We start from the raw sequence: 17,729 nt of genomic DNA, 5'->3' as shown, positions 1-17,729 counted from the left end.
TACTAGCCTGTGCATCCTTATTGCAGAACTAACTTGCTATGTTCCAAATTTGTTCGGTCCTTCGGGAAAAATATTTGACTATTATGGGAACAAATATGTAGCAATTGATAAATAAGGGATTGTTAATTATATTGTTATGAGCTGTACGTCAATTGATTTTAAATTCGCCGATTAAAAGAGGTGTAAGAGTGTCCGCTTAGTAAACTGAACAGTTCCTTTGTTATAGCACATTACTATGTGCCGGTAAATTTCAATGTTTCATAAAAGTGCTTGGACACGTTGCCCGGGGCGATGAAATACTGGCTTAGCCGGCGGACGACGGCTGTATATCCGGCGGAAGTGGCCCGCACCCCCCTCTTCCCCCTTCCGACCTTTCGGGGACTGCTCTCGCCGTTCCTTATTTACCCATTTTTAAGGTTCCGCAATAAAAGGGGTGAAACTAAGTGGCGGAAAACTTGAAGATGGCTTCTTATCCTTTCAGCAGATACGTCTCATTGTAGTCGTCTTTCTGCTGGGAATGGATTATCTGAGGAGATTATTCATGTTGACGAATATGTGTCAACTGTCAACTTCAGTATTGCGCTACAGCCAACAACAGATGGGGCTACAATATGCCTTTAAGAATACAACTTGCATTGACTGTACTCGGCACATACATTGCGTTGATGTTCCTAATGACAGTTACATAAATACAACTTCCTATCAACTCTAATTTCGTTTATTTTAGTTTAAACTTCGGCAGGGGTATTTGATTATATCTCATCTTTCTATTATGTCTGTCTTATCAGTCACAACAGGATTATAACTTTCATTATACACTGAAAAAAAAGATGTCAGTTAACTAAAACAAAATTAAAAAGGCTGAGGTAGGATTTGAACCCGCGTCTTTAGCTTTCGCAGCCATAACCACCCGTTGACTGGACATATAAATGTTTGTTCATAATTAAAGCATCCACTAGTTTAGTTACATGTAGAACCAAGCCACACAAATTTGCGATAACTCCCTAATCCTCTAAGATCGTCTCACCCTTGGCTATTTCCTTATCAGTCCGCGCCATTCGCAACACATCACCGCCGATCCCGTTGTCCAAATTGAGGATATTGAATACAATGTGCGTGTTTGTGTCCAAAGCAGGCTTATTGTTTGGTTTGGAAGCACTTTTCCTCCTTAATTTTATATCACACCTTAATAAATTTCGGGTAATGGTACCTGGGAAATATGAAAGGTTTGAAGGCCATGATGCCAGCGAAAATCTGTGACGCCGAATTTTTGTGCAAAAGTTTCGTCTGGGTAGCATGTGGGATGTTGACCTCGTTCAATTGTGTAAAACAGCCCACTTGGAAGGAATTTTATAAGCGCTGGGAAGGCATATTCATAGAATTTACGCTGCAAGTTTTTATTTTTATCACACTTAACTTCCACGAAGTCATTTTTATGGTTTATAAAATATAAAGTAAAGCCGTCCTTTAAAGTGATCTTAAACGTTTCATGACAGAAATAATATTGCATTTCCTTTTCATAGCTTGCTTGGAGAAGTATTTTTGTCAAGACGCCATGCGCGGGCGATTGAAATTGTTTCTCTGCTCTTCTCTTATTGCAACTTTATTGCTTTTAAATATGTTATTATTCCCCGGTCTTTGCGCATTTTGTATATTCTAATGTGGCTTTGTACGCAAGTAGATTCACATATTTTCCATTAGTCATGTTTATAGGTACATTATTATTTCTCAGTATCTACTTTGTTGAAACAAATAGCTACAGCTTCAATAACAAGCACAGTAGGTGTTGAATTGTTTTTATTTATCTTTTTAAATGTTTTTCCACAAAATACTAGTTATAATGTACAAATGACGGTACTTATTTATTTATTATTTATTTACTTGTATTTATTTAGAAATTTAATTCAGACAACAAGGCCCATATTACAAATACCTTACAATATTTAATTAAACTTAAAACTAAACACTAAATAAACTTAATGTTAAATAACATGCATTGCCAGCCAACCATAGCGCAAATCGAGATGATGATATTGATGATGATGTATATATGCTAGCGACTCGTTAAACTCACGGCACTGCCCAAAATGAAATATAACGCTCCCAATCTCAGATTATTGGTGTTAAAATTAAAGTTTTTCCGCGAAGATATCTGATTGTTTTATAGATTTAAATTGGCTGAAAGGAATTGCAATAAACCGAGAGGGTTTCGTTGTATAGGCAAACTGGGCAATATTCTAGGCGCACGTGCTGTGTGTTTCCAAATCAAACGTGCTAGACGGTAAATTCAGTTCTTCTGCAGGTTTTCTTGATTTAATATTTACGTTTCTTGGCTTCGTATCATCAGTGGAATTAAAACGAAGAAAACTTTTGAAAAATTGTATCCGATTAAGTATAAAATGTAGATAAGTCACCTGCGTCGTCAAAAACGAATCGATGGACACAGTATAGTTACCACAATCGGTTCAGTATTTTACTCACTACGGTAGAATACATGATAATACTATCACCCAACTGGCTAATCAAATAATTAACATAACTAAATCAGTAGACCACTTTTCACGTCACGTAGCTAGGTCTAATTTTCATCGGCTAGTCCTTCGAGCACTAATATAACTGCAACTACGGCTTTTCAGGTTGTTTTACCCTCGCTTTCAATTAGTAACTTGGCCATCGCAAAGGATTCAAGCTTTCAAACGTGAACAAAACAACAATACAAATTTCAAACAATGAAAAATTCCAGTATCCTTTCAATATTGAAACTGGCTTTTTGGCACGCTTTAATTAAAATTCTTGACATGTTTGGAATTCTGTACGGTTTCCCGATATGAACTTTTCTGAAGTTTTTGGAGGCATATATGTACAATACGTAGATAAAGTGAATGTGACAGGACACGATCGTGGTAAAACAGTAGAAGAATGATCCAACGCGTTCGTATATCCGGCGGAAGTCACACCGCCACCCCCACTATCCTCCCCCTTATATTATGATGTTACATTTTATATAATTTCTCTACGTGCCAGCCTCTAGACGTATGGTACTGAAAATGGTAGCTTCTATATCATTCACTAGTATTTGACAAAGTATAAAATTGCTATATTAAAATGTGCCTTTTTTAAGCATGGTAGCAACACTTATGCTATTAATCAGACCCCATTTATAATTTAACTATGGAACAAATGATATTGAATTGATTCTGAAGGGTTTGGTGGCTTTTTATTACGCATAGAAACCTTCTATAATAATTTAATTTACATAATTCATTTTTGATCGGTAGGTACGGTAGGTACGTCCTCCAGCGACGGCAATAACATGAGACAATTTGCCGTATTCGAACTTCAAGATGAGACAAGAGACACGACACGTACTAGATCCATTCTAGATACGTTATAGTTTAGATATCAACTAGTTCTCTTTTGCAGCGCAATTCGGGCAACCAATGTCACTTTACTTTAGATAGAGTAAGATATCTATTAGATATCAATTAGATCTCTAAGTCATATCCTGTGGAAATCGTTCAAGAGTATCTCCAGAATCGCGCAAATGTCAAATTTGACAGGTTAAACATATCGTTATCGTATCTTGGTGATGTCTAAAAGATATCTAATATATGTCTATTTCATAATTCGAATCGGGCCCTATGTCATGGCGATTTTACGTCTAAATAAACATGAAATTAATTCATATTTATGTATTTACTGTAAGGCCGATAAAAGCACAATGCTCTCAGGTATAGGTACGCACCATTAGCACTTAGTCGAGTGGAACAATTTGTCAAATCCATTAGCGGCTAACAAAAGCTCACGTCTTGCAAAGAATACTCATCACTACTTGGGAACCTGGCTAGTCGTTGAATGAGTGAGCTTTAGAATTACGGTATACGTATTTTCCTTATGGCTAAAATATCCAATACCTACTGGAATAGTACTGGTTATTTAAGTTAGAAAGTCAAATTAAAAAAAGCATAATATATGGTTACATAATAATTACGATTGTCTCACCCATAAACGTGTTACAAAAAAACCAAAACATTTAAGTAAGTTGTTCGTAGATTAATGTTACGGAAAAGGCATAGATACTTGACAATTTTAAACTATTTATTTGAAATTGAAAGAAACAAGCACATAATGCCATTTCTGTATTGAACATTTCTTCGATTTCACCTGTGCACGCTAAGACTTCTGTGTAAAGCGCACGAAATAGGTATTGGCAATAGAAGTGCTTTGGATTTTATATTGCTTTGCAAGCATAATGGTACACGCGATTATTTGAAATCGCTGCAATACGATATGCTTACGACTTTATGTAGGCAATTAGTGTTAAATACAAGTCCATCAGGCGACGTTATTCATGAAATACAGGTACTTATTATACGTTTGCCCGAAGGACGTTTGTAATTGTTACTGCATGTGGCCACTGGTAAATATTGTCGCTACCTGTGGCCTGTTTATCAAACGCTTGTAACTTGTAGTACAGGAAGTCCCTTTCTAACAAAAGCTGTCAAAAAGGGCCTTCTACTTGTATTACAAGTTACAAACTTTTAATAAACAGGGCACTGGTAATTGACACATACCATAGCGACGCGCGACTGTGTGCGCGTAACTCGAGGCCCTCAACATGCCCACGTCAATAATTGGAACGGTGGTTCACATGTTTTTTTCTAGTCACGTTTATTTTTACAACAATATAAATAAGTTCCTAATGGTCTATAGCTACAAAATACTGTATTTATTTGCCACGACACAAGCAAAGTAACCAAACCAACTTGCTACCTGGTTGCCACACGGCGTATCTCGGTGCGCGCGTAACTCGAGCCCCTCATCATGCCCACGTCAATAATTGGAACGGCTGCTCATCTGTTTTTATCTAGCCACGTTTATTTTTATAACAATATAAATAAGTCCCTAATGGTACATAAAAAGATAAAAAGATAAAAGATAAAAAATAGTTTATTCAAGTAGGCATATTACAATGCGCTTATGAACGTCAAATAAACCTTTACCGGCTCCAACCGTACACCTCTGCCCCGAGAAGATTTAAATCCCCCCTCAATTGGAGGAGGGTATCCCAATATGGGACCGGCAACAAACTCGGCGGGACACATCTTTTCAAAACATTATTACATCTTATAATTAACATGCATTACGAGTAATTAATACAATTTAAATTACTATAGAATTCATGCAATTATACTCAGTGAGTACATAACTTTATAGAATTTGATATAAAAAATAAACATATATGCACATGAAATCACAAATACGTAGCTCTTTCAGAAAACAAATCAAATCTTACAAAAGGAAAAGAAAATAAAATCAATAAAAGAAATGAGAATACATATTATATGAATCTAACTGATTGTTATGAGATGCTTTCATACAATTTGATGTGCTTTCTTACCTGAGCTGAGTCACCTTTAACTCTACACATAATACAATGTTTTTAATTGCTACTTGTCGTTATTACAGTTTCTGGTTTGGACCATGCATGTTTGTCTGCAACAAAATACTACAAAAGCTCATAGCTACAAAATACTGTATTTATTTGCCACGATATAAGGAAAGTAATTACCAAACCAACTTGCTACCTGGTTGCCACACGCCGTACCCCGGGGTGCGCGTAACTCGAGCCCCTCATCATGCCCACGTCAATAATCGGAACGGCTGTTCATCTGATTTTATCCAACCACGTTTGTTTTTAAAACAATTATAAATAGGTTCCTAATGGTTCATAGCTACAAATATTGTATTTATTTGCCACGACGTAAGTAAAGTAATTACCAAACCAACTTGCTACCTGGTTGCCACACGCCGTACCTCGGTGGGTGCGTAACTCGAGCCCCTCATCATGCCCACGTCAATAATTGAAACGGTTGTTCATCTGATTTTATCCAACCACGTTTGTTTTTAAAACAATATAAATAAGTTCCTAATGGTTCATAGCTACAAATACTGTATTTATTTGCCACGACGTAAGCAAAGTAATTACCAAACCAACTTGCTACCTGGTTGCCACACGCCGTATCTCGGTGCGCGCGTAACTCGAGGCTCTCATCATGCCTACGTCTATAATTGGAACGGCTGTTCATCTGATTTTATCTAGCCACATTTATTTTTACAACAATATAAATAAGTTCCTAACGGTTCATAGCTACAAAATACTATATTTATTTGCCACGACGTAAGCAAAGTAATTACCAAACCAACTTGTTACCTGGTTGCCACACGCCGTACCCCGGTGCGCGCGTAACTCGAGCCCCTCAACATACCCACGTCAATAGTTGGAACGGTTGTTCATCTGATTTTATCTAGCCACGTTTGTTTTTAAAACAATAGAAATAAATTCCTAATAGTTCATAGCTACAAAATACTGTATTAATTTGCCACGACATAAGCAAAGTAATTACTAAACCAACTTGCTACCTGGTTGCCACACGCCGTACCCCGGGGTGCGCGTAACTCGAGCCCCTCATCATGCCCACGTCAATAATCGGAACGGCTGTTCATCTGATTTTATCCAACCACGTTTGTTTTTAAAACAATATAAATAAGTTCCTAATAGTTCATATCCACAAAATACTGTATTTATTTGCCACGACGTAAGCAAAGTAATTACCAAACCAACTTGCTACCTGGTTGCCACACGCCGTACCTCGGTGCGCGCGTAACTCGAGGCTCTCATCATGCCCACGTCAATAATTGGAACGGTTGTTCATGTGTTTTTTTCTTCTGCAGGCGTGCTCTCGGCGGGCCCCCATTGTTCGAGCGCGGACCCCCACTCGCCTCCCCACGTAAAACGGTTCGTATTTTTCATTGTTGCTTTAAAGCCTTATAGGTTTTGCTTTATTTATGCCCTTTATAACGCCATGAAAGATGAATGCCCTGTAGGTGATGTTCGGTTTTTCACGCCCACGTTTGATGGTAATCGGTGGGTTAACAAAAGCGTATAAAATATGTAAGCTACGTGACATCCTATAAATAACACATGTTTACGAAATCATGTCAGTATAATATAGTATACGAGTACTTCAATAATTTTAGTACGCATATCGTAGGTAGGTACTTGCTTGGTGCGCTACGCAAAATTTTCTGTGATACGCCCGTCAGACAAATATACCGTAGGTACTTATGCTACGCGCTCTGGACTCGCGCGTAGCATCGTAGCCACAGTGTTTCGTCTAGAACAAGCTAGGTGGACAAAATTATTTTTTTGTGTTTTTGGGTAGTATTATGGTTAGTATTGCTTAATTAAATATAATTTACTAAAAATTTTAAAATACCATGAAAAAAAGTAAAAAAATTAAAATAAAATATATATTTAAATTAATTATATATTTTTTTGCAAATAAATTATTAACACAATAATAAACAAAATTTTACAGTTCATTAGATACATTATTTTCATAGTATTTACTTTAAAATATACAAAAAAATAAAAATGTAATATAGAAAATTAATTAAAACTTAACTTATTATTAATAATTAATTTGTTAATTATTAATAACTTATAATCTGTTCTAACTCATGTATTATATCAGAATAATAATTGTTTTCCTTGTTTTGCGTAAGTTTTTTAAAGTTCTTCTGAAGGAAATAACACGCTTGTACCTTTTGCATTGGGCAAATAATCATATGATGAATATTTATGATAATCAGCCTTCATTGACCACATTTTAGTCTGCTTGTAAGTTTGTATTTGTCGATTTTGACTCAATATAATATGCTAATGCCTCATTAACACTTAGCTGCCTAGAATTCATTGAAGTACCTACTGCTGTCGTAAGAACAAGACTACGTTGGCTTATGTGGACTTTCTCTAATATTTTTTAACATTTTTGCCGTGTTTTATTTGCTGCCGATCACGAATCAATCGGGATTTCGGCAGCAGTTAAAAAATAGGTACGTAATTGTACCAGATCTTTAACTCAGCGTTTTTTCCGTTTTAAAAGGGGAACTTTTGAAGTTTAATTTGGGTCTTCCTGCAGGATTAACATTTTCAGACGACGTTGATGCACTTGGTCTAGTTATGTACACTCGTAATTCTATATTTTGGCCATCCATACCACTTTTAAACTTTTTCACAAATTGCTTCTTTAAATCTTGACGCACTATTCCACTTGGTATTCAGTTTTGATGAATAACTGGTTAAAATATTTTTTAACCGTCTCTCAGACTCTTCTTTGAAATCTCGTAACTCATATTTTACCAATATAAACTGATAAAGGTGGAAATTTTAGTCGTTTTTCCCCTTATTTGTCCATTCTTCAAAAACCCCTTCCTTAAAATAGAGAGAACGTGTTCTGCAAAAAAAATGAAAAAAAAATGTTATGCAAATTTATGCAAAATGAAATATACACCATCATAAAATAGAATTATGCAAGTAAATAATATCAAAAATCTAGACCGGTGTCAAGCGGTGTCAAGTATTTGCTAGTCTATCAAAGTTCTAAAATGAAGAAAATCTCACCACGTTTTTAAGTGCATATTTATTGCTCTATACGAGCATTATTACAACTGATATGAACATGTTTTTATGAAAAATATAAAGTGCTTACCTTCAGTTATAAGATCTATCACCAAACCTTTTCATAAAATAACGTTTTACTTGTAAGAGATGTCGTTGAACGCATCACAAAATTGCAACTGATTAAATTGTGCAATTGCACTTACCTCATTAGCTGACTTCTGCACCCTATGGCTCATAAAATTAGAAAGTTAGACATAATCTATTAATGGGTTTGGGGGTTTCAACATGTTGTTTATCATATCTAATGACTCATTAGAGATAATTTGATAACGACTTTTGTCCACCTAGCTTGTTCTAGACGAAACACTGGTAGCGTAGCCGTTTCTGCAACTATCAGTAGGTACAGTTAAAGGCAAATTCGAACTTAATTTTTTTATCCGTTGCTGTTATTTGTATTGGTGCATTGTTGGCGGCATGTATACATATCAATAAGTAACAGATTACTTTGAGATTTTTAAGGTCGCAGTAGGATTCCACTCTACGTATGTAGGTATATTAAATGCTTCTCAGTATGAAGCTATATATATTATTAAAATTATATTGTAAGAGAAATATAGTTATAATATAAGACAAATACACAAATAATAGACAAATATAGATGAATATATTCAATGACACGTTGCATAATAAATTAAAATTACGATAAGTTATGCTTGATATTGATATGAAGAATCTAAGGTACATACTAGTAGGTACACTTGCATGTTTATTCCTGAGACAGTACCTAATACAAAATATATAGAGAAAGGAACACTATCTACTTTAAAATTGACTTTTATTAATAAACCGACCCATAAATGATGATCATTTATTTTCGTCATTCTATACCTAGTGTTACCTACAGCGCATTATCAATATCTTCATCATCATATCAGCCAGAGGCCGTCCACTGCTGGACATAGGTCTCCCCCAAAGAGTGCCACAATGACCGGTCTTGCGCCACCCGCATCCAGCATTATCAGTATGTGCTTATTTATTTACTTATTTATGTTAGGAGAACCAACAGCTTCAAAATTTACAATAGACAACAAGATTAAAACAGGAAGCCAATTACAGGAACTCACAGGTAGTTCCAAAGTATTAAATTTTAAACTAATGCTAGCACCTACGCACACACACATGCGTACAAAAAGAGAGAGAGAAAAAAAAGAAGCATAATTGAAAATGGCAATAGAAGCCTTACAATAGATCTTAAGTTTTAACACTTATAGCTAAGTTTAACACTTATAGCGCCTAGAATAACAGAGGTCTCAGAATTCAAAAGATGAGAACAAAATAAAATAAAATTTATAAGATTGAAATGTAGTTAATGAATACGTTATGTAATATTAGTATATTAATACACTAAGTTGATAAATTCAATGCATTTGCTCGCCTAATGAAGAAAATAAAAAGAAAAGCCGAAAGTGTAGGTACACGAATTAAATACATTAGTAGAAAGGTCGCTCACACAAAACACCGCTTAACCAAACTGTGCCTCACACTGGGAACTTTGCAATTGAATATATCGATATCAATGTCCTTCGATAGCTCATTTAGCCTTCGACTCGCGCGAAAATGTAACTTTCGCACGCTTACGTATTATTCGCTATTCACTTGACACTTCCCTGTTCCATCGTCCACAAAATGGACAATCAGTGAACCTTATCGCAAAGCCATAAGGTCCACAACAGTTAACCGTGTTACTGTTAGTTCAAACACCATAACGGCTAACCGGCTCAGCGTCGTTCAAAGCAAACTGTCGATGCCAACGAACGAACATTAAATAAGGCAAACATTCTGTTGTGTAATGGCTCCTCTACACGATGGGCCAGCGCCGGCCACTCCAAGGGACGCATTTATGCGTTAGAGGGAGCAAGTGATATTGCTATCTCATTCTACCGCATGGCTGCGTCCCTTGGAGTGGCCGGCGCTGGCTCATCGTGTAGAGGAGGCATAAGTCGCTGTGGGATATTTAGTAGCGGCGCGTCACAAATACAGGCATACGTGCAGTCGGAATCGTCATTCATTTTACTATGGAAATTGACAATAACACCGACGCTTTCAGGCCGCTGCAGTAATGTCGGAGCAGTATTGCAGCTGCGGTTGGAAATGGAATGGTACCTTTACTGTGTCATTATTTTATTGAGCTGTAGGATAAATGCTTGTCTGAAAATTAGGTGAGTTGGGGGGAATAAAGTCCTATGGACGCCCTGTCTGTAATCACTCAATACACCTTATAAAATAAAGTCCGCCACCGCGTCTGTCTGTTTGTGTGTTTGTATGTACGCGATAAACTCAAAAATTACTGAACGGCTTTTCATGCGGTTTTCACCTATTAATAGAGTGATCCTTTTTTAATCTAATTTTTATAGAGGCTTTGGACACTAGAGTGATCATTGAGGAAGGTTTAGGTGTATAGTTTGGTAACCCGTGCGAAGCTGTTATAGAATCTTATCGGGGCTATCGGGCCTTCTTACTCTTATCTTATTTTATATCGGGCCTTTAGCCTCAATCTGTGAAGTGATTAATGTAACTTCAAATACGCACATTAAAGAAGTAAGTACGTAGGTAAGAAAGTTCTTTAAAGCAAATAAAATTTTTGAAGTTACAGAAATAATAAACGATGATTGTTGATTTCACATCGTTTTTCGCTGAGACTGATGGAGATATATTACGTGCACCCGTCACTCTTCTTCTTCTTCTCAGGGGGCCGATTTTAGAATTTCGATCGTTCGATTTCGTCACTCGAAAGTCGGTGGAAAACGGCGAATTGCTAATTTTTGAAATACGAGCGATCGAAATTTGGAATCTAGTGATATTAACCACTCGATTTAAATTCTATTAGTAGAATTTAAGTGCCTACTATTGGAGATATTATTTAACGAAATACACGAAATCGAGTGGTCGAAATTCAAAAATCGGCCCCCTGTCGTATCGCTCTTGACAGAGCGGTCGTGGTCACGTTGAGGCGTCCGCATCGGTAGTAGAGGCGGACACAGCTCTTCGCACGATCTCCCGCCATCTCTCCCTGTTGGCAGACTGTCTGGCACAGTCAGATACGCGGTTTCCCACTGCGGATTTTATTTGGTCAGTCCAGCGCATAGGTGATCTGCCGCGCGATCTGGTTCCCTCCACTCTTCCTTGTACGACCAGTCGCTCTATGGAGTCGTTATCTCGCCTAGAGACTCCCGTCACTCTTGCTATAGCGTTATCAAAACGTGACTGATGTCGCATCAGCAATACACGACAAACACGTGCCAATCATTCTCAATGTATGGTTAAGAAGGTGAAATAAAGCTAGGATAGAATTGTGGTTGAGGATTTGATTTTCTTATTCATATTCATATTCATATTCATTTTATTTGTATTAATCATACATTGTCAGTGTTATCTTATAATTAGGTACATAGGGATGCTTAATCAGGGTTAGTAACTTTAGTAAATGACATGCTGTCGAATAAGAAGTTCGCTTGATGCAAAATCTATGCTCTGTATCTTTAGATATTTAAATGAAAGTAAACAAAATTTAGGTAGCCTCAATTGGTTCCTTAACCCAGTTGAGGCTAGATGAAAACATTACATGATCAAGTAATGTAGGTTAAAGTCAGGTCGTTCAGTGACGGATCCAGGCGTTTTTATATTTGGTTGGTTAACCAATAAATGATACAACTACCCGAAATTTTATAAATTGTTTGTTTACTTTTATTTAAATACTTAAAGATACAGACCATAAACTTAAACTTCTCATAAACTTTATGAGTAGGATTAAAAACATCGACATATTATAATGATTCGCCAAAATGTATAAAACCGCAGATTATTAATTTATCTCTCAGAGTATGGCTAAATATAACAAAATTACAGCGTTACATTATTTTGTAACATAACGGCTTAACAAAATGTGCAGGCATGTGTTGTCTCGTAGCCATGATCGCGTCACTTCGAACATGTAACATAACAATGCACTAAAACAGACCGTGGACACAAAACATTAACTACATTAATACGTAGAGAGCTCCAAATCTAATACGCGTACCTAATAGTTACGCACTAAATGTAAATATCTAACCCGTTTGCCTTAAATGTTTACTTTCTGCCCATTTAACGAAACCAGCAGCCGCAGCCGAGTGCGAATCTATTGAAGTGGGCGCGTTAATTAAACTTTGTGGATAAAAGCGAGACCGCCGAAAACCCAAACTACCTACAAAAATAATTGATCTTGAAGCGTTCCCCCGTTTCCAACAATGAAACGGGTGTTCGTAATCGAATAATCACAGTTAGATCAACAGTAATGGAAAGAGCATATACAATGTAATCATTTGAAAGTATCTCGTATAAAAACCGTGTTTAAATGAACGTTTTTCCAATTGAATTACCTTTAAATTTAGTCCAATTTGCTGGAAAACGCCTCGGTAAAATTTAGCTCAAAAAGTACGGATAAAACCGAAAAAAGTCTGGTAGCTGCAAGTTGAATATCACTCATTATTACATTCCGAGTTAAGTTTGTGACCCCGCGACTAAAAACAGCATCCTCTTTATTTCTTTTTAGGTTTTTATATTTTACTATTAATTTACTTTGAATGTCATGAAGCTTCTATAATTTATAAATGTGGGTTGTTTTTGATAAGTTATTGCCAAAATTTCAGTTCTGAAATATGAAATGTTTTGGTGATTCCTGTTTCAACATTAGTTTGTTATGAACTCAGTTTGGTGTTTTGTCAATTTTGTTAATTTGTTATATTTTAGGATTAACCTCCGGCCCCGATTTAGTTCGCGTAAACTTTTAATCCCAATTATAAGCCCTTAAATATGAACGCTAGGTACATACCTAACTTGAGGTAGGTATGTATTTCAATTAATTTTAATAAAATGTTATTAATATATAGGACGATAAATATGAATGAGCACTAAATATTATGTACTTACCTAATAAATAATAATTAGGTATGTCAACATTCTCAAAGGTAGTCTGCGCCAGCTCCAGCTCTTGTGAACTAATTTATAGGCATTTCCAAATTTAAATACCGCCTTCTGTAAACAAAAAGCTACACATTTTTACAGAAGAATTTCACTAAATTCTATCAACGAGTGTATAATGCCGCACAAATATCTTTAATCTAAATACACAGTAGAGATCCCTTTTATACCCGAAAGCAGGATTCCATTTCGGGCGGGTCATAAGCCCGAGTAGGTACTATAGCCGTGATAGCAACGTAAAAATTCAATTTCCAAGATTTTGAGGTGCGACCGTATGAAAAGGTGTGACAAGGGTGAGGGATATGGATTTCAGAGGGTTAAACCCGTCATATGACATTTACATTTGACCGGCATTTTCCTTTTGTTGTTAATCCCCACGTTTAAGTCGTACATTCAATTAATTTTGGGGTTAATTATACCTTTGTACACGTACCGCGCGTGGGTTTTTAATGTTGTCCCTAAATGGGTACGTTTTAAAAATATGTATACTTGCCGAGACCGCAGCTTTGCTTGCATGAGATTTAGTATTTGCCATTGTTAGTCCCATTACCTTCTCTTGATCCGCCTCACCACAAAAAAGAAAGCATTTCTGTTATTCCCTAGAAGGAAAAGTCTGTTTAGTACCTACCTTAGCCGTGAAAAGTTAGGTACGTTAATATTTTTATGTGGATATTATATAAGTATTAGGTATAGTTCGTTTTTTTAGCATTAGAAAGAACTTGCAAGAAGGTAAGCGATCTTGACATGTCTTTTAATTGAAAAACGCTTTTTAAAAATCAAAAACTATTACTTATGAAAGCAGAAGAATATAAATGATCGTATTAGATTCATAATTGTTACATATTTGCCGTAAATTATTTTTAAAATGTGTTTTTCAATTAATAAACACATCAAGATTGTTTACCTTATTTCTAATGCAAAAAAAACGAACTATAGGTACTTTTTATTTGTATTACATTAAAAGCATATTTTACAATCATTACTACATTTTAGACATTTTATAGTCTGAATGTTTCGGGGTAAATGCAACGTAGTAAACTCGACATATAGCACAATGCCATCCCAGAGCGCCGCAGCACTCGAGTTTGAAAACCCGCGTGTTTATGTAAGTACTGGAGTGCTCGAGTTCAAACGCTTACGGCTTAATGTTAAAAATGTTTACACGGATTAAACAGCGAACAACTTAAGCTTAGCAATGCTATAATTAAGACTTGGTTATTAGCGCTACTTTAAAGAATCGACTTTTATTTGATGTCGGCATTTTTATTTTTACTGATTGCCAAATCGCAATTAGGTCTAGCAATAAATTTGGAATACCGATACCGTAAAATGGGGTGAGTTCGGTGAAATTTGACTTTCAAACCACGATAAAATTTTATTTTTACATGTGAAAACTGAATGGTGTATATAATAAGTGGTTCGGACGTTTGTATTTTATTTTGGGTAGTTCAATTTCATAACTTTAACGATAAAAAAGGAAAACCCACCTCACCCCGTAGTGCCTTGTATTTGGGGTAAGAGGGTTTTTCATACAAAGGTGATTTTGGAAGATTGTTGGATCGATTTTTTTTTTATTATGCGTATTACTAAAGCCCCATTTTAAATTGGAGTACATTATTTTTGTAGCAGTAGCCTTAAAATCCCTTCTCACCCCCCTCTCAAACCTTCTCTCCCCATTCATAACCCAACTCTCCCCGCGAATCCTACTCACCCCGTCTTACGGTACATACCTTAACATACTTAATTGCGCAAATATTTTTCGTAAGCCTTTAGTTCGTTTGTATTCGACAGAACTTACTGAAATCTCTAGGCCAGTATTCGGCTGATCAAATGAATATAGTATCTCAATGTTGCAGTGTGTAATCACGCCATACCGTGTCTACATATAGTCTTACGAGTCGAATGAGCCCTCGGGAATGGTATTCGACTTTTTTATTGCACCGTTTGAAAAACACAATACAGTTACATTTTTGAAAAGTGGTGATGTCACTTTACGTCCTATCCGAATGATTTGTATGAGTTTTACTATTTCAAATTGGGTAGCGGGTGGTGTTGAAGACACGTGAGCACGTGACATTAACATACTTAACTAACATCTCGGATATTTTATCGTATAAATATGAATGTACAAATATTCAACAGAAACATATCATACCTTTAACAAATTATCTATCATAGTAAATAAAGACCCTAAGACAAAACACACAGAGAAAGGTAATAGAAAATCCACCGACGCCGTAAGCCGGCCGAAGCCATCTGTATTAGCGGGCATTAACGGAAATAAAAGATAAGCTCATCCCGTGGGCCGGACACACACGTCCATTCCACCACTATCTACGCTAGCTTCCATTTACCTTAGCTCGCATATGACGGGAGCAAGGATGTTGCGAACATCCGCATCCGCAACCGCAGAACTTTCGCATTATTTTCAACATCCGCATCTGCATGAAATCGATGCGTAGCTTATGCGGATGTCGAACAAGTCGGTACAGGAACGTCTTAGCGGCGGCGTAAGTGCTAGGTAATTTCGTCATTACTCATTACTTACTTATAACGAAATCGTCTAGATCCAGAAAAGTCGGCCAAGATACTGTTGATTAAATATAACGCATCTACATATATTCTTGCTCAAATACTAAACGATTCGTTTTTTTTAATTAAAAAATATTAAAAATGTAGGTAATATTTGTCCTAACCTAATCTTGAAGATTTCATCCGCGGACGTGACCTTTTAAATACCCGCATCCGCATCCGCATCAGCGGATGTCAAAAAATCTGCATCCTCAACATCCCTGGACAGGAGTACATTTGCTCGTACAATGCTGGCGTAAATTTTCATGCGTGTGTTGGCGTCATTGTTTAACTTTCCGTTTTATGCTCGTTGCGATGATAGTTTGTATTGGACGCTGACACTAAGCGGTTTAGAAATGCTAGATGGTGTTTGAGCTGTGGATATGTTACCGATACCTGTATTTTGCACTATGCAAATCATATGATATGCAATACGAACATGCACACAAGATAAAATATGCTATACAAACATGAATAATGTTTCGACATAAGTATTGTACCTATCTAATAGCAGCTAATAGTAATACATACTAGCTATTAAAATGGAACTTCTCAATCAATTATTTTCGAAAGGTTGGTCATGTTGAGGTTTTATCGTGATATTCCCGGGTTTTTTTATGAAGCTGAATAAAACGTGTGGCTTTTATATTCATATTCATATATATTTATAAATGTTCTGAGTATCTAGCTCAACATAGAACGTTTAAAAGCCTGTGAGAGACATCTGAACAAAATTGGTGAAACTAATTCATTTTTAATATGTTATGAGCAGAAAGCTTTTAAAAACATATATTACTCATCTTCGATTCTATCCCATGTAGGCATGAGTAAATAAATAGGCACGAATTCACACTCCAAATACATTATAAGTAGGTAAATATGATATTTTACTCTTGAAATACATTTTGAGTAAGTAATGCTTGGCATTATAGGTAGGTACATAAATGTAATATAGCTACATTGGTAATTAGGTACTATATTGGTTAAAATTTTGTAAAACCTTACGAAAAAAAGCAAGTTTAAATGCCGTTAAAGTAGTTAAAAGTTAAAAATGTAATTGGAGTTCTTTAGATGGACAGTAGTGGTTTTTACCGAGCGCAGGTCTGGTAATAATATGATTGGCTTAAACAGACATTTTGTATTGTTTGTGTTTTTAGTTCTGGCTACATTATGAACTTCTTTTTAGTTCATACACCATTTTCCTAATGCCAAGGTACCTAATGGTGATAATTACAAACGTAGGAACAGTATACAGTGTATTTTATATGTATAACAGGAGCAATAAATTAAACTAAAGGCTATATATATATTCCTCAAAGTGACCAACATTTGTTCAGCAACTTTTGAAAATAACTCATCGTTTGATTTTTATTACACTTTAAAGTTTATTCTAAGACGCAATGTATTGCAAATATTGTTATGTTAAAATCGTGACAAGTAACGTCAAACACACTGATGTCAGCGTACATTGAAGGCAATATTTATTTTAAGGCAATATTTATTTTGTATGAAAAAGAGGATCACTACAAGAGGTCACTGCCACACATACAAGGGAGGAAGAAACCAACATCCGAACTCAAAACGCCTTACGCTGCAGTGCTGCGCTCCATAAGGTTTTGGTGTCCAAGCTTCTCAGTAGACATACTAAGCTACGGATCTACAAGACCGTGAT

Source organism: Cydia fagiglandana, chromosome 18 (genome assembly GCF_963556715.1).
Source record: "Cydia fagiglandana chromosome 18, ilCydFagi1.1, whole genome shotgun sequence".
Lineage (NCBI taxonomy): Eukaryota > Metazoa > Arthropoda > Insecta > Lepidoptera > Tortricidae > Cydia > Cydia fagiglandana.
The sequence above is the reverse complement of the archived record's forward strand: the minus strand, read 5'-3'. Positions refer to the sequence as shown.